Source organism: Sander vitreus, chromosome 21 (assembly GCF_031162955.1).
Source record: "Sander vitreus isolate 19-12246 chromosome 21, sanVit1, whole genome shotgun sequence".
In the NCBI taxonomy this organism is placed as follows: Eukaryota; Metazoa; Chordata; class Actinopteri; order Perciformes; family Percidae; genus Sander; species Sander vitreus.
This window is the reverse complement of record NC_135875.1, coordinates 16,053,806-16,069,317: the sequence shown is the minus strand read 5'-3', so window position 1 is coordinate 16,069,317 and position 15,512 is coordinate 16,053,806.

The following is a 15,512-nucleotide window of genomic DNA, read 5'->3' as shown; positions in this document are numbered from 1 at the left end:
AGGCTTAGAATTACGGTAGGAACCGCTAAAAATAACACTACCTTGCCGTCCTCTTCACCCGACTGAACACACTTTATTGGCTTAGAATTACGGCAACAATCGCTAAACACACTGCAAACTCACGGTCCTCTCTTCCCAATTTACAGCCCGCCCTTTCTTGGCTTAAAATAACTCACCGTTGTCGGCTACGGCCGCTGAACAGGCTAACGTTACACGTTGTAAACAGCTTGCCTGGTCCTTCGTTAGCAGGGTTAGCATGGCGGCGTTAGCCAGGACCAGTCGGGATCACTTTACTGGCTGTGTCTCAATTTATTTTTGCGAGTAACCAACTCGGGTACTTTAGCTATATAATTCAATGTGAATACACAAATGTTGAAAGGACATAAAAGGCCCGTCCCTTGTAGCTGTGATAAATTAGCCTGAAGCTAATGCTTACCTGTTCAGGAGGAAATTAGCTAACTCAGCATCCTTTTGGGCTCTAAGCTGTCTCCATCTTTCAAATACATCTCCAATATGTATTTTGGTGTACATTTTGTACTTGTGATAGGGAGAATGGTGCCTCCGTCATCCCTCCTCTGGGGAACGGGGAAAACATTTCCAGAGAAGTGTGCAACGCTTTAAGGCACTACCACTGATTTTGGTAAAACTGGATTGTATTTTATGGAGAAAATGTTTTCTGGTTTCCCTCTAAAATCCTCCGGCTGCTCTGCCTCAACCCTCTGTGATTTATGGAGTTTCCTGATGGACAGAAAGCTTTACTTGTTGCTAAAGTTATGCTAAACGCTAACTGCTCTGTTGTAAGCTAGTTAGCCGTGCTGCCAGGACTGGGAGCTCAAAGCACCGGGGGGAGTGTTGGTGTTTATACCGCTAGCACAGGAGCTTTGGACCGCTAGGAGGAGGAAGTTTTCAGGACCGGTGCGGCAGGGAAGAGTGCTGACAGGGAGCGGCGAGCAGGCGACGAGAGCGGGTTCAGCAGCTGCTACGAACATCATGCCAGAGGCTAGGAGACCTTAGAGAGAACCGTTTTTGATCATAAGTAAAGTAATCATAACAAATGCACATGTACAGATGTCCATATATTTATGACAGTAAGTGTATAAGTTAATTACACTCTGAAACTGTAGGGGCACCAAATCACAAAGACACAGCGCTGCCTAAATCCTTTGAGTCCCTACTATCAAAACCATAACATAAAATAGTCCCTGTAAATGCTCATTGTTACAGGACTGTAGTGGAGCGTCTCTCTCATGTTTCATTTTACAAGGCACCTGGTGAGCCCCTTAACAGGTGCTAAGTTTCCGCCTCTAAATGTTGGGTGCCTATTGACCGTCCACTGTTAGCCAGCCTGATCAATTCTTTCACCCCAGCAGAGGCCAAGTACCACATGTCATGGCCTGGTTCAGAGAGAAAAAGATAGGACGGTAGAGACAGCCAGGGGGCCCTTCCTCTGGGTAGGGTGTCACCCACACCAACAGAAACATTTCCAGTTCCCCAAATGTCAGTGGGCAATTACAGTGAGGCATCTAACGCATCGGGACAACATAGGAGCCCAGGAGCCTGACGTCAGACAGGCCAGCAGTCTACCAGCCTTTCTTGGGTATACATGAGGATCTGAGCCCTGGTGTAAGAGAACCATGAAGGTGCCAAGGCTTGCTGGTCAATCACCACCCACAGTCCTTTGGCTTTTAATTGGTCCAGCCTTGCTGCTGCCCTCCTAAAACCACATATTTATTTGGAAATCCCAGCAGCCAACCATTCATCACTCTGCCCTTTATTAGCTTGTCATCCACAGTAGAGTGTAATAGTGAAACTGTCAAGCAGCCACCATAGAAAGCGCTTCATGGCAATGCTGAAGTTTATACGATCAGGCTTAATAAAAGAGCCTTTCTGAATATATCACAATAACATGATGATATCACACCACTTAAAAGTTTAAAAGAAGCTACCCTGCCAGTAGCTGAATGTGCCACCTGTGTTTGTAAGTGTGTCTGGACAGGCGTGCTGAAAAGCGACATAGCTTTCTCATTGGTTTACATCATGGCGCTAGGTTGTAAAGAATAATGAAAAAATTAGTGAGGGGAAGAAAGCGAGTGCAGATGAGATTGTATCAGCCGCACGGAAACAGTTAGCCAAGCCCCAAAGCCTCCTTTGAACTGCAAATGGCTGTTAAGAAACAGCTTTCACACAGAACACATTCAAATAACATGCCACCAACATGCAAGAGGACAGACATTTTCACACACACTACCACCACCGGCACGGCACTGCCACACACAGGGACAGCCCTGCAAACCCACCCACGTCCCTACCTAATCTCACCTGCAAGAGAAAAAAACCATTTTACAGTTTAATTTTCTCTTTCTCAATTTTTCCTCTCCTGGCAAGAAAAAAAAGATGATTTTTCAAACCTCTGACAGCCGAGCCTTTCGCAGGATTTAGTCCATCTGAAAACACGTGGTAAGCCTTGTGGAATGTTTCAAATGATTCCCAGATGTGGGCCGCAGACAGGTTTAACCCATTCTTTTCCCGCTCAGCGGCAGGGAGGTGGTATAAAGGAGGCCTTGCCCGGGAGAAAGTCTGAGCACTATCAAAAAACTTTTATCCCTCTCTGTCGATTTTTGTTACTTTCAAAGCATTAGGGCTTACTGAACTGTGGCTTAATGTAATTTGCTGTAAAGCTAAAAATGGAAGTCCTTTTATGCTGCATTACCCAAGAATAAAGAATGCGAGAGCACTGCTTTTTCCAGATGACTCAGCAATCGCAGGGACCTGGAAAAGTTAAGGAAAACATGGTTATTGGGGACAATTCATACTCCCGACATGGTTAACGTCTCTCTGCATTGCTCAACGGACGTTTCTTGGCTTTTTTGCCCCTGCAAAGCAACCTGTAACAAAGCATAACATTTATCATGTATCCGCTCAAAAGCAACGCCTCTCCAGGCATTTAATATAGCCTGCTGAGTTTTGCAAATGCCATATAAAAGAAAACCAAGACTTAAGCTTACTTAATGCTTCACTTGAACTTCATCATCGTGGTTTACATGGAACGATTAAGCCAGGACTCAAAACGGGGGTTGCTGGATCGTTTTATGAAGGACATTGTTGTTGTTACACTCCCAAAGATGGCGGTTTTGATGTGATAGGGAGGGAGGTAACAGAAGAGCCAAACTACTAAACGGGGTGGAGAGAGTGAGCCGCCTGATATCCTATGAGCAACAAACTCAAGTGACCTCATTCCCTGTTCTCCCTCTCTATCTTCAGCTCTACCGTTCCCTGCCTCCGCCTTTTTTCTCTTTCCTTCTCTCGCTCTCTCTCGCTCTCTCTCCTTTCCTCTATACTTCCCCCTCTCTCACCAGCCTAGCCAACTGTGAAGCAGTTGTCCAACACGCCCGTCAGCCTGCCAGCCAGCATGTTGGACTGAGTACCATTGTACACAATCATAACAGACAAAGCAGACAACTGATAGAATTGCAGTAAAATTTAGGACAGAGGAGAGTGGCAGGCAGTCACTCTGGCAGCAACTTGGTGAGCAAGCAAAAAGGTAGAGGAGCAGTCACAGAGAAAGAAAGATACAATGAATAGTCTTGTGCTATGAGGCACTTAGCAGGATACCATAGGCCATATGAGGCCAGAGCAGGCTGAGAAAGATTGTTACTGCTTTGAGCTTCCACATGTGAATGCACCGCAAACCCCCCTCTCCCTTTTTTTGTCTCCCTCCCACAAGCCTCCCTAAGGAAAGACCGGCGTTTTAAAAGAAGCACAAACAACTGCCAACCCCTAATTCTGCTTTTTATTTTTGAAAGGGAATCAAGCGTGCTTTTGCTTCCTTAGATGTGCTGTTGTTGCAAGCAGCCTGATGCTCTGTTACTCAAGTCAGCCATTAAGACAGAACACGTTTTTAGGCCTAGGATAACATCCAGAGGAGGTGAGGCTAAATGTGTGATAGGTGCGATAGATTTTTACATTGCTATTTGTGTGAGGTTTAAACAAACGAAATACAACATGCTAATTACTGAGCTTTACAGGTGCTGGTAGACCGATTTCTGAACTTTGGAGACAATTAGCATGTTTCCTAAAATATTGAACTATTCCTTTAAGGCTGGCAGAGCAAATAAAATCACCCAACTCAGGCATCTAAGGAAAACAAACACGTCTTGTGCTGATGTCACATCACGCACCATGAATGAGACACACTTTCCAAACTAACCACCTGACAGCCTCCGTACTGCACAGTGCCTTATACAATACATAAGGTTATGTTACACCCCCCTCCCTCCCACCACGTCTTCCGGTTTAGATCATCGGGGTGCCTTTTGCCAACATGTTCCCCTTCCCAGCATCTCATCAGAGGAAACCTAGAGAGTATGTCCCTTTAATTAGACCGCCCGTGAAAATAATGGCGCATTAATGACATTTCTATGGGGGCCAATGAGCTGGAACAACAGAGGAAAGACTAAATCACAAATCAATTCCAACAAATGTAATTAAGGCTTAATTAGCCTCCAGGGTGTCACTGGAATGCCACGGAGGGGATGATGTGGAGGAAGAGAGAAAGAGAGGGGAAGTGAAAGAGAAATTTACAGAAAGTGAGATAGTCATGGGTCATGGTGACAATGTCGGCTCTTTAACCTACTGCATGTATAACAACCATAAAAGATATACTACATTTATTGTGTATCATTCCATGATATTGTTATGTTACTTGATGCTCTTAAGGCTTTGATTAAAGTCATAAGAAATGCTAGCTTCTGTATGCTAAATGTGTGGTTCTTGGCACGTGCCTGGGCGGCTTTAAAGGGGAGGGCTGATTTAAAGGCAACACTTCAAGTGTGGAGCCACACAGCCAGCGCTGGGTAGAGAAGTGCTAATTCTCTATAAAAACAGCAGCATGTACGGTTAAGCCCAGCAACGTTCTGGTGTTAAAAAGAAAAGAAGGGGGAAAGAGAAAAAAACAACAAAGGAAAAAAAAAAAGAAATGCATAAACCGCAGGGAGGCTTGGAGAGGACTGGCCTGCCTCGCTGAATGCCAGATCACACAAACACAGACTCTCGCGCCAATAAATGAGCTTCATAAACTGCAATTAAAACCCTGGGCACTAATTTAGTGGAAATGGCAGCCTGTAAAAAGCAGAGTGTTAAGAGAAAGGAGGAGAGGAGGACGAAAGGGGGAGATGTGGAAGTTTCTGGACTTCAACAGAGCTGATTTTTTCTTTCTTTTTCTTTTTCATCCCTTGCACTAATGCAAAACATACCATACTTATACTTTTTCCTGGCTTGTACCACACACATGGACACAGTGAGTTACTCACTTTAACGCAGGGAGGCAGAACACACACACACACACACACACACACACACACACACACACACACACACACACACACACACACACACACAAATGCCTCTCCCAACAGCCATCCAGGAAGGCAAGTCTGTCATATCAGAGGTGTTGGGGGAGCGCACTGGACACGGCTGATGGGAGACATCTGCCCCGGCTGCCTGTCTATCAGGGTCAAAAAGACAATAGAATGAGGTGTCAGCATTGTGATAAAACAGCCCACACACACACACACACACACATACACACACACGCTCGCGCACGCACACACACATGCACACAGAAACATACAAGGTGCATAGAGAGTAAGAACCCACTCCATAAACACATCTTACTCCCGCCACCCCACAGACAGCACAGTCTAAACCGTCAAGTGACATACTTGATATGCTCATGAGGTCTGTGTGTATGTTACAGTAACAGTAAACATAGCTGTAATTGAGTGAGTGGTCACAGTCATGTAATGCAACTCCGTTAGATGATGTAAAAGGCCTTGCAGAATGACAGCGGAATATCAGCATGACTGGTTCAGCCGCTGCGTGTGAATTCCTCGTAAACCAGCAGCAGCTATTCCTTTGCACAGGATGGGTGGTTTCAACATCTCTTCCTGGTTAAGATTACTGCCGAGTATCGTCTGACCTTGAGCCGGCTTGTCTTCCCTTCCTTTAAGACTGATTGTAAGCTGGAGCTTTAAATGTTCTTCATGGAACCTGCATATTTAACTTCTTCAAATGTTAGGAAAATGGCAAATACCACAGTAATGTCAATAAAAACAAACACTCCCATATCAGATACAAAAGCTAAAAGCAGTGCAGTTAGATTTTATAAAATGTGCTTATGTGTAGATAATTTCTGAGCTGTGTTTTTATTTTTCATGGTTGCTGTGTGTCAGACAATGTGACTGTATAGACCCAAAACACACACCAGTGGTCTCATCCCTGCACCATATCCCTGTAAAGGCTACAGTGGAACTAAGTAAGTACTGCCCAATGCCATGTTGCCTTTTTTTTTAATTGCTTATTGATTACCATGTCATGCTGTGATAAAAACAGGGGAAACAACGGTGGAAAACCTGGGAGTGATGAGAATTTTGGGGCATAATGCATCGCTGAGCAGGAGAGGTTATACTAGTAGGGGGGCGAGTATAAAGTAAACTCCGCTGGAGAGTAAATAAAGGGGATTTCTTTTTTTTAAACACTGGCTCACAGAAGGGGTTCCAGTTTAAAAAGCAAGAGCCACCATCTGGGCATCAAATATGTCTCTCTTTGTGAAAGAGAAAAACAACATGAGCTTGGTAACGGAAGTTTGAGGTTTAGACTTTTATCACCACCCGAATTCTGCTGCTCTATCTCTTTTGGGTTTCCTGTGTAAGTCACCATCACACTGTGCCCTTGATGCCTCTCTGCATGAGCAGTCACACACAGTTTAAATGACACATAGAGTTCAGTTTACTTTTAGGGGCGAGTAAAAAAAAGTACCCAGAGTAATTTGATAACTTAATAATAAATACTACTGCTACTACTACTACTTAATAAATGAAATACACAGGACTTTCTTAGTGATGAGCAAAATATTACTACTCTGTTCCTATTATGAGAACATTGTGTTTTTGAGATCAAAGGAGTATTATGGAGTATTATAGATTTTTATCAGATCACCTACTTTCAACGACGTCAATCGAGAAATAACTGTTTTCTCAATGGAAAACAATGTTCAGTTTGATGGTGCTATATTACTGATCATTAAAGATATAGTGCTGAAGCTTTAAGGCAGCTATTAGATATTTAGACATTATATTAATACATGTAGTCTTAAGCCACTAGTTTTGGTCTCTATTTAGGCACCCTGACTCACTGTCACTATGAGTCATCGCATGCAGGCACGCAAATGGGAAATGATACCCACATATATAATGATCAGTCTGGATCAGATGTTGCTCATCTGTGACTCCTGCTGCTTTTCCCAGGGCTACAAGTAGCTGCACAGAGACTGACAAAGGCAGGCAGCGAGGAGTGACCATAATCCCCAAATTTCTCCCTGTGATCTACGAGGAACCTGCTGCTGATCTGATCCAAATGAGGTGGAGATGGAAAACTCCTTCCCTTGATCTCTCTGCAAGAAAAAGCAACAAAAAACAAAAGGGATAGTTAAGAGATCGGCAGCAGTACAATGGTAATCTTGCATAGCCACTCCCTGGCTTAATATAACAGCAAGTAAAAAACACGTTTATTTTTTCAGTACATGTTAAAATTCTGTCCTTTTTGGGAGTTATTTTTTGATGTCACGCTCATTACTACTACTACTACTACTACTACTACTACTGCCCCTGAGTTCATTCACAATAACACCAACTTTGCTTTTTCGTGTTTCTTGTCTACAGCTACTACACTTTTTCAGTATCCAATACATAGATGTTTTTTAGAAATCACACACATATGCTACATAAATATACAAAGTCATGATCACAATTTTTCCTTTTGCAGAACCAGTTGTCACACAGACATATCTATATGAAGTACCTGGTGGGACACCACTGTGGCCTGTGGCTGTGCAATTATCTAAAATAGCTTCTAAATAAGGACTCCCTGTGTGGTTAGTTCATTTCCCAATAGTTTGATTGATACGATAAAAGTACTTGAAAGTGGTCTACCTAGTGAGGTTACCAGCCCTGTGGTTAATTGAATGATGGCAATTTGTTGGCAGGAAAATAAACCAAAGGTGCTGTTTACAGGGTCTTGTGAAAAGGTTCTCTTTCAAACTTTGGCTCTGCAAAGCAAAGTCCCACCTTTTTGTTATAACCAGACTTCTCCAGAAAGTGTCATTAGGGTGGCGCAGTACCATGTGTCGTAGTAGTAGTTACAGGAACGTAGTTATAGGAACAGTCCATTTCTAAACAGTTCTACTAACTACTCTCCCCCAAAACCGTTTTTTCCATTTGCATTCGCACTGGCCAAGTGGCCATAGGAACTGACCTTTTGTTATTTTAGCTGCTTTCCGACCAAGTAGCTACAGGAATGTAGTTATAGGAAAAGTCCACTTCTAAACAGATCTACTAACTACTCTCCTCCAAAACCGTTTTTCCCATTTGCATTCGCACTGGCCAAGTGGCCATAGGGACTGGTAAGAGGGGTAAGGGAGTGATGCAAGCACGGCAACAGTCTTTATAGCGTTAAAATCAGAAAACAAATACACCAAAAAAAGTATGAACTAAATACTAAATCTAATGTATATAGCATATTTGTCATAATTTAAACAAGTCTCCCGAAGAGAAATGGGTATCTCTCTCTCCCCCGCCTCTGCCTGCTGCGCTGTGACTGTGTGTGTGTGTGTGTGTGTGTGTGTGTGTGTGTGTGTGTGTGTGTGTGTGTGTGTGTGTGTGTGTGTGTGCGTCCAGGACACGCTTGTGGAGTTTAACTCAGAAAAGACAGTTAACCACAGGTTCCCGTTAATCTTATGATGGACATGTGTCCGTCAACGGCGAAATAAATAATAAGCCTCTTATTTACGAGAGCGGTCTGAGAGACCTCCAGCTTACCTCGGGGTCTCTGAGCATGACTGGCCGAGCGACGAGCTAGAGGCCGGGGCAGGCGCCTGCTGGTTGTCGCCTCACTTCATGGAGCTTCTCAACTCCGAAAACTTTGAAGCAAATTGTTAATTCGGCATCAATTTTCGCAAAACTGCCTATATTCGAAATCTAAACAGTTAATTTCTCGCCTAAAACCTTGTCAGAAGTGAATTTAATGATGAATAAGATGGCGAAAATTGTTAAAATTGTGCCATTGTTGGTCTGTCTGTACCGGAAACCCGACCCTCGTTGACCTATGTTCATATGCTGAAAAGGGAGAAGGGAAAAGACCCTGCCCTGAAGTAGGAGCTGAAAGAGTTACAGGAACTGCGGCCAGAGGGACTTAAAAATCCCCGAATTGGTCCAGTTGGAACACGAGAAAAAAAGGGTTCTAGGAATTTTATGTTCTAGGAACTGCAAAAATCCCTCCGGTTGGAAAGCGGCTCATGTTAAACCACAACCAGTCTGAGCCACTCATGATCCCAGAGCTGATTAGGAAGTGCAGTTTAATAAATGTTAACCTATTGTGATGTTATGAGGAGACTGTAAAAACAGTCAGTGCTTGTCTCACCCACCACAAGGCACACAGAAGCAGCAGAGGCAGGCAGGACCCGGTGCATCCAGAGATGGCCAGATGTGTTGGGAGCTCAGTGACGGGCACAGATTAAGGTCGCACTGTCCTGGTTGGATTAGCGCCAGGCGCTACATGATGCTAATGGCCTGGCAGAGTGAAGGCATTGGTAGCCTGGCAGATGTCGACACAATGCTTTTATGTTTGTGTCCCTCCCTCTACTCGTGCTGATCCCTCTGCAAGCCAACTTTACTCTACCCAAACAGATGAGAGGCTTGGTAGCAGCAGCTGGGGTTCTGAAGGAGGCCACACCACCCAAAGGTCCCCACCTTTTGATCTACTAGTTGATAGAGCATTGGCCATCTTTTATCTTTCTTTGTGTGTATATCTTTTGTCTCATCTTACTTACAAAATAAATGTTTTATTGTCAGACAAGGAGAAAGACTTTGCATTAGATTACCTTAGATTATACTGTACAGGTTACATATTGTGTTATTGTGTCTGCGCCAGGGGTTGACACCCTCTAGAAGGCGGTAGGTAAAGACACAGAAGCTGGAGTTGAGCACAGATAATAATATCTGACCCCAGAGCTGGACAGAGAAAAAAAAATGATGTAACAACAGAGTGAACGCAACAGAATGCAACAGAGTGAAATATGCAACTCAACTGAACACAACACAGAGCAGCAGTGCTTTCCCTGATGTTGTTTACCCGTAACACGTAACTATACAATTCAATCAATGCAACATAACAAAATAGATTGTTAGGGCTACAATGTAATTTTTTTTTTACATTTGAACTAGTCGCTAAAATTTCAGAAAATAGTAATGTGTCCAACGCAGGATGCCAGAGCCCAAGTTAACTTCTTGAAATTGCTTGTTTTGTCTGACTGGCAGTCCAAAAACCCAAAGATATTCAGTTTACAATATAATGAAGTGAGAAAAATGTTTTAGGAAATATTTGGCATTTTTGTTTGATAAAGTACTAAGTATGAGGCTGGCATTATGCTATATGTGTTTTATTGACAATAAAATCCATGAAAAGACCAAAACAATACGTTGGTCTGTCTCTCTTTAACTATAGGTCACAAACATGTTTTTTTCAAATGCTCAGTAATTTCTAAAACAGCTAAGCATTGTAATTTTTAGAAAATGCTACTCAAACAGGAGTAGATTGTGCATTTGTCCGGGACTATTTTGGATTAATACACATCTTGTGCGTTATTATTTATGGCAGCAGGACAGTGTAGGTGGGACTGAATCAGAATAAACCAGTCCTTCCTTCATGCTAATGGAGGAACATGTCACTTAGTGCAACAACATTGCTGTTTTTTGACAACTTATCACCAGCCAACACCAGCGATATCCTTTAAATGATTAATTGATGATCAAATTTATTATTGATTAATATTTTGTCGAATAATCGCTTCAGTACCACAATAATATCATACGACAGAAGAGCAGGAAACAGACGAGGACAGTGAAGGCAGCAAAGCGGACAGTGAACTGGCCGGGCAGGCAGTCAGGCGGCAGGCAGGCAAGCTCCTCCGGGGAATGGTTGGAAACGGGAACATGAGTCCACATTTCTAGACAGTGACTGGCCTAGATTCAGGAATACAGTCCATGCTCTCTGTCTCTCTCCCTCTCTTTCTATTCTGACTCTCTCGCCACCACCACAGCGGAGCAGCCAAACAAATCGTGCAAAGTTAACCTCAAAGTCACTCTCAAAGGTCACTAGATCTCTTATAGAACCGCCGACCTCTGTGCTGCTGGAGGAAGGAGGTGAGCTGATGAAGGCAGCAGTTTTAGAGGCTGGATATCATTAGTTGTTTGATATTTTATCCTCCATTCCGTCATACCCTGACCTAACACCTCTCCATCTACTCATCTTATTATTTTTTGATATCCCCCTCCTTTCCCATCCCTTTATATCCCTCCCTCTCTGTCAGCCTCTCACATCCTCTCTTGTCCCCTGTTTTAAGGACACAGGCTTGTTGAAGTGGAAACCCAGCCTGTCGCTTGATATTATGGCCAACATAAGACCAGTGGAGTGACACAAGGTGTGCAGAGCCAAAAAAAAATCCACCCAAAACAGACCAGACGACTACATAGCTCCCTTTCTCTCTGTCTTTTTTGCTTCTCCGTCCATCCTTACCTCATCCATGCAGGACAAGAACAATTACAGAGTCACTTAAAACAAAAGGGAGAGAAAGGAAGTGTGGAAGAGTGGTTTAGAGGGAAAGAGAAATGAGCAGCGCAGGCGGTAATAGAGAGACGAAGGGCAGAACATGAGAGAAAGAACTGTAATCCAATAACAGAGGTCTTGTGAAAAGACAAGCTGACCATAAAAACTCCAAAGAGGTTACATGGGGACTTAAGCCAGACATATAGAGCATGTCCAGTTGGCAAGAAAGGATGATGGGACAGACGAGGACAAGAGAGCGAGTTAAGTAGGTTTGTTCATTTGGTAATCTCCTAAAGCATCCCCTACCTCCGACGTGTTCATCTCAATCTTTCGCTCCGATGGAAAGCCACCTCCCCCCACTACACTGTGTTAAGATTTCCCTGGAGAGAGTCAGATGGTACATCTCCACCCCCCACCCCCCACCCCTCTTTACCTCCCTTTCCTCTCCTTTTTTGTGTTTTAACCTTCCTCTGGTTGTCACTTGGCAAGTCTCTCTCTTCTCTCCCTCTCTTGCCATCATATCACTCAGTCCCACGGCACTGACGTGTGAAGAGCACTGGGGGGAGAAACCTCCGCCAAGGGGCCTCTTAAATACTCAAGGTCACTGCTTGACAAAGTGAAACGCTGCAGCGCGTGGAGTGTTTCAGAAGGCATGTGATGTTTTGTAATATTTGATGCGCTTCCCTGCAAATCTGATAGCGTGTGCCGTGTGTGTGTGTGTGTGTCTGTGTGTGTGTGTGTGCTTGCATGTGAGTGCAGTTTGCGAAACAGAATGACCTGTGGACAGGGTGTGGTAGCAATGATAGTGTCCACACTCTTCAGATTATCTGTTCCAACATCATCAGTCTTTCTTATGACTGAGTTGACTCACATGGATTTAGCTGTAATTTGTTGAAACAGTGTGTTATGCAGCCCTTTCTTCTAAGAATTACGTTCCCATACAACTAAAGGGCATTCTCAGTTACGTATTTTGACCCGGATTATATTTGATTCTGTGACTTTGTTTCTAATGAAAGTCAACGTTCAAAGTCTGAGTAGGTCGGTGGGGATGGATGGGTCAAACAGACACTGGACCCAGGAGAACGATGTTCGTGTGCCGTGTAAAACCAAAAGTCGTAAAGTACTTGATTTATGTACGTAACTTAAGTTGCATAACAAAATTACTTATTTTAACCCAAACCATGATCTTTTTCGAAACCTAACCAAGTAGTTTGAATTCACAACGTTAACCACATGTTTAATACTGCGGCTGTCACTGGTACACTGGTATGTGGACTTGTAATCCGGGAGAAATACAAAATGTAATTGAGAATGCAGATTAGTTGTATGGGAAGGTAATTTTTTAAAAGAAACACACATCTGTTATCACACACATCTGATGTCTGGTGAAAACCTTGAGTCTCCAAATTCATCACTTTACAGAAAGGAAACTGGTTTCTTTTCGAAAGAGTTTCATAACCCCAAAGATTAGAGGGTGTTTCTCAACCATACAGGAGATTGTGATCCAGATAGTGCAGGGATCTTTGTTGCATAGCATACCCCCACCCACACTTTTTTGTTCTTGTCTGTCCTGTCTGCTAATAAAAAAACATCTTAAATTTGTTTCAAACTGACTGCAACAATATGAATTTCAATTTGTTCTGCTTCAGGTTAAACTTGCATCCTAACTAGAATCCATTTGCTGAACAAAACGGAGGCCAAATATTATATGATGCAATAAGAAACAAACTCCTATCTGTCAAACGTGATGGAAGTGATAGAAGACTCACTCACACTAATTTCAACACACATTGTGAATGACAGTGATGTACGGTCTGCGGCCATCAGCCAAGCTAACAGGCCTGCCAGCCCGCCATCAAATCAATCATGTCCATTGATCCAACACCAAGCGAAGAATGTGTGTGTGTATATTGGGGAATGTTTGTTGTTGCAGGATGTAAAGAATATGATATTACTGTAAAGTAAAATCCAAGAGAAATCAATGCTGATGAAGGTTGAGGAGCCAAGGCAGAAAAAAATGCTGCATTCAGCTTGTTATTTTGTACAAATGCAGTCCACTTTGCTATTATTACTAATAATAATACAAATATCGTAATGTCATTGAGCTGGATACATGAGGCCCTTCACTCTGGAAAGAGCATGCTTACCTTCAAAATTATTTTAATTCCCATTACATAAACAAGGTCATTTATCCTCATACGCCTTTGCATTCATCATCGTTCATCTAATTTCATTCAGTTTATGTTCAGAGTCTTGAGAGAGATTCAAGTTTAACTCGCATTTCCTCTGTTCCTTCATTCATCACAAAATAATGGCCTTCTCAGAAGAGGGGTTGAAAAAGAGAGGAGCAGTTAGACATCCTAACATGCCAAATGACAAACACTAGTAAAAGTAATTTGAAGATTTTATTAGAATAACTGGATGAAAAAAAAAGTTATATGTGCTTTGGCTGGAGCTTGTAAATACTGATCATCTTGCCTCCCACCCTGGAACAGAGATCAGAGCAGATAGAGAGAGCAAACAGAGTGGGCGAAAAGGGAGCTGCAGAGACATGGCCCCAAGGCCTGTGTGTGTTTTGAGACTGTCCTTCAATACTTCTCTCCGTTTCTCCATAAGTCTGCCCAGGTCGAGCTGAAGATGTTTGTCACAGACATGGCAATAAAAGACAGGCGAATAAAGAGAAATGAATGTTACAGTGGGTGGGATGAGAGAGGGATAGAGTTTGAGAGAGAGAAAGAGAAAGAGAAAGAGGGGGGCGGGAGTACAAATGATCGCATGCTGGTGGAATGAAGCCTACTCTTGCTCCTCTTATCTAACTGGGGAAGGAGAGGAGACGAAAGCAGAGTGAGTATCACACTGGGACCACAACATAAAAATCAGATGGAGGGAAAAGAAGAAGGGGCAGGGGGGAGATCAACAGACGGGGGGTCTGTTGATCTCCCCCCTGCCCCCTACCCCCCCAAAGAAAATAAAAATAAAAATAAAGATAAGATGGAACATAAAGAGCCTGCCTTTATGGTTAAAGAACAATGTCTTGCATTCTTTTTCTTAAAAAAACTGCAAGGCACTTAACCTTCTGTGTACACACTCCCATACACACACACACACACACACACACACACACACACACACACACACACACACATGCACATGGGCATTTGCAGGAGTCCTCATACACATGTTTACACACACACACACACACACACACACACACACACACACACACACACACACACACACACACACACACACACACACACACATAGGTGCATAGAGAGACTTTCTTTTTTTTCTTTTAAAAGAGGCACATTACACATGAAAGGATGTGAGAGTGAGGGGGAGGCGGGGGCTGGTGTGTTGGCGGTGGGGGCAGTGCAGAGCGGCTGTTCAGAGTGTGTGTCTTTTTATCAGGTGAAGGAAAAGCATGGAATGGGGGGGTAAGATTTATCTGCTGCCGTCGGAAAACTTTGACCCCGGAGTTGTAAATCTGTCAAAGGAGTCTAGCCAACTCAACAGGAAACACAAAGAGGAAAGGGGGTGGTGGAGGGTGGGGTGGTTGGAGGGGCTGGGGTGTTTTGTGGGGGGTGGGTGGTGGGGGGTTGGGGTGCATAAGCTCAACCATTTCAAAAGAGGCACTTTTTGGTTGGAGAATAGCGGGTGTCCCCGTCATGTTTACAGTCCTGAAACTGATCCCTCACAGCCGGTGAATCTCCCTACCCTCTACCCCATCACTCCACAAAATAAGATTAAAAAAAAACAAAAAAAACTCATGCACACACAGAAACTATGCAGGAAATTACTGTTTTGATATATGAATGTTTCCAATGTCTGTACTAGCATTTGTCATGCATGTA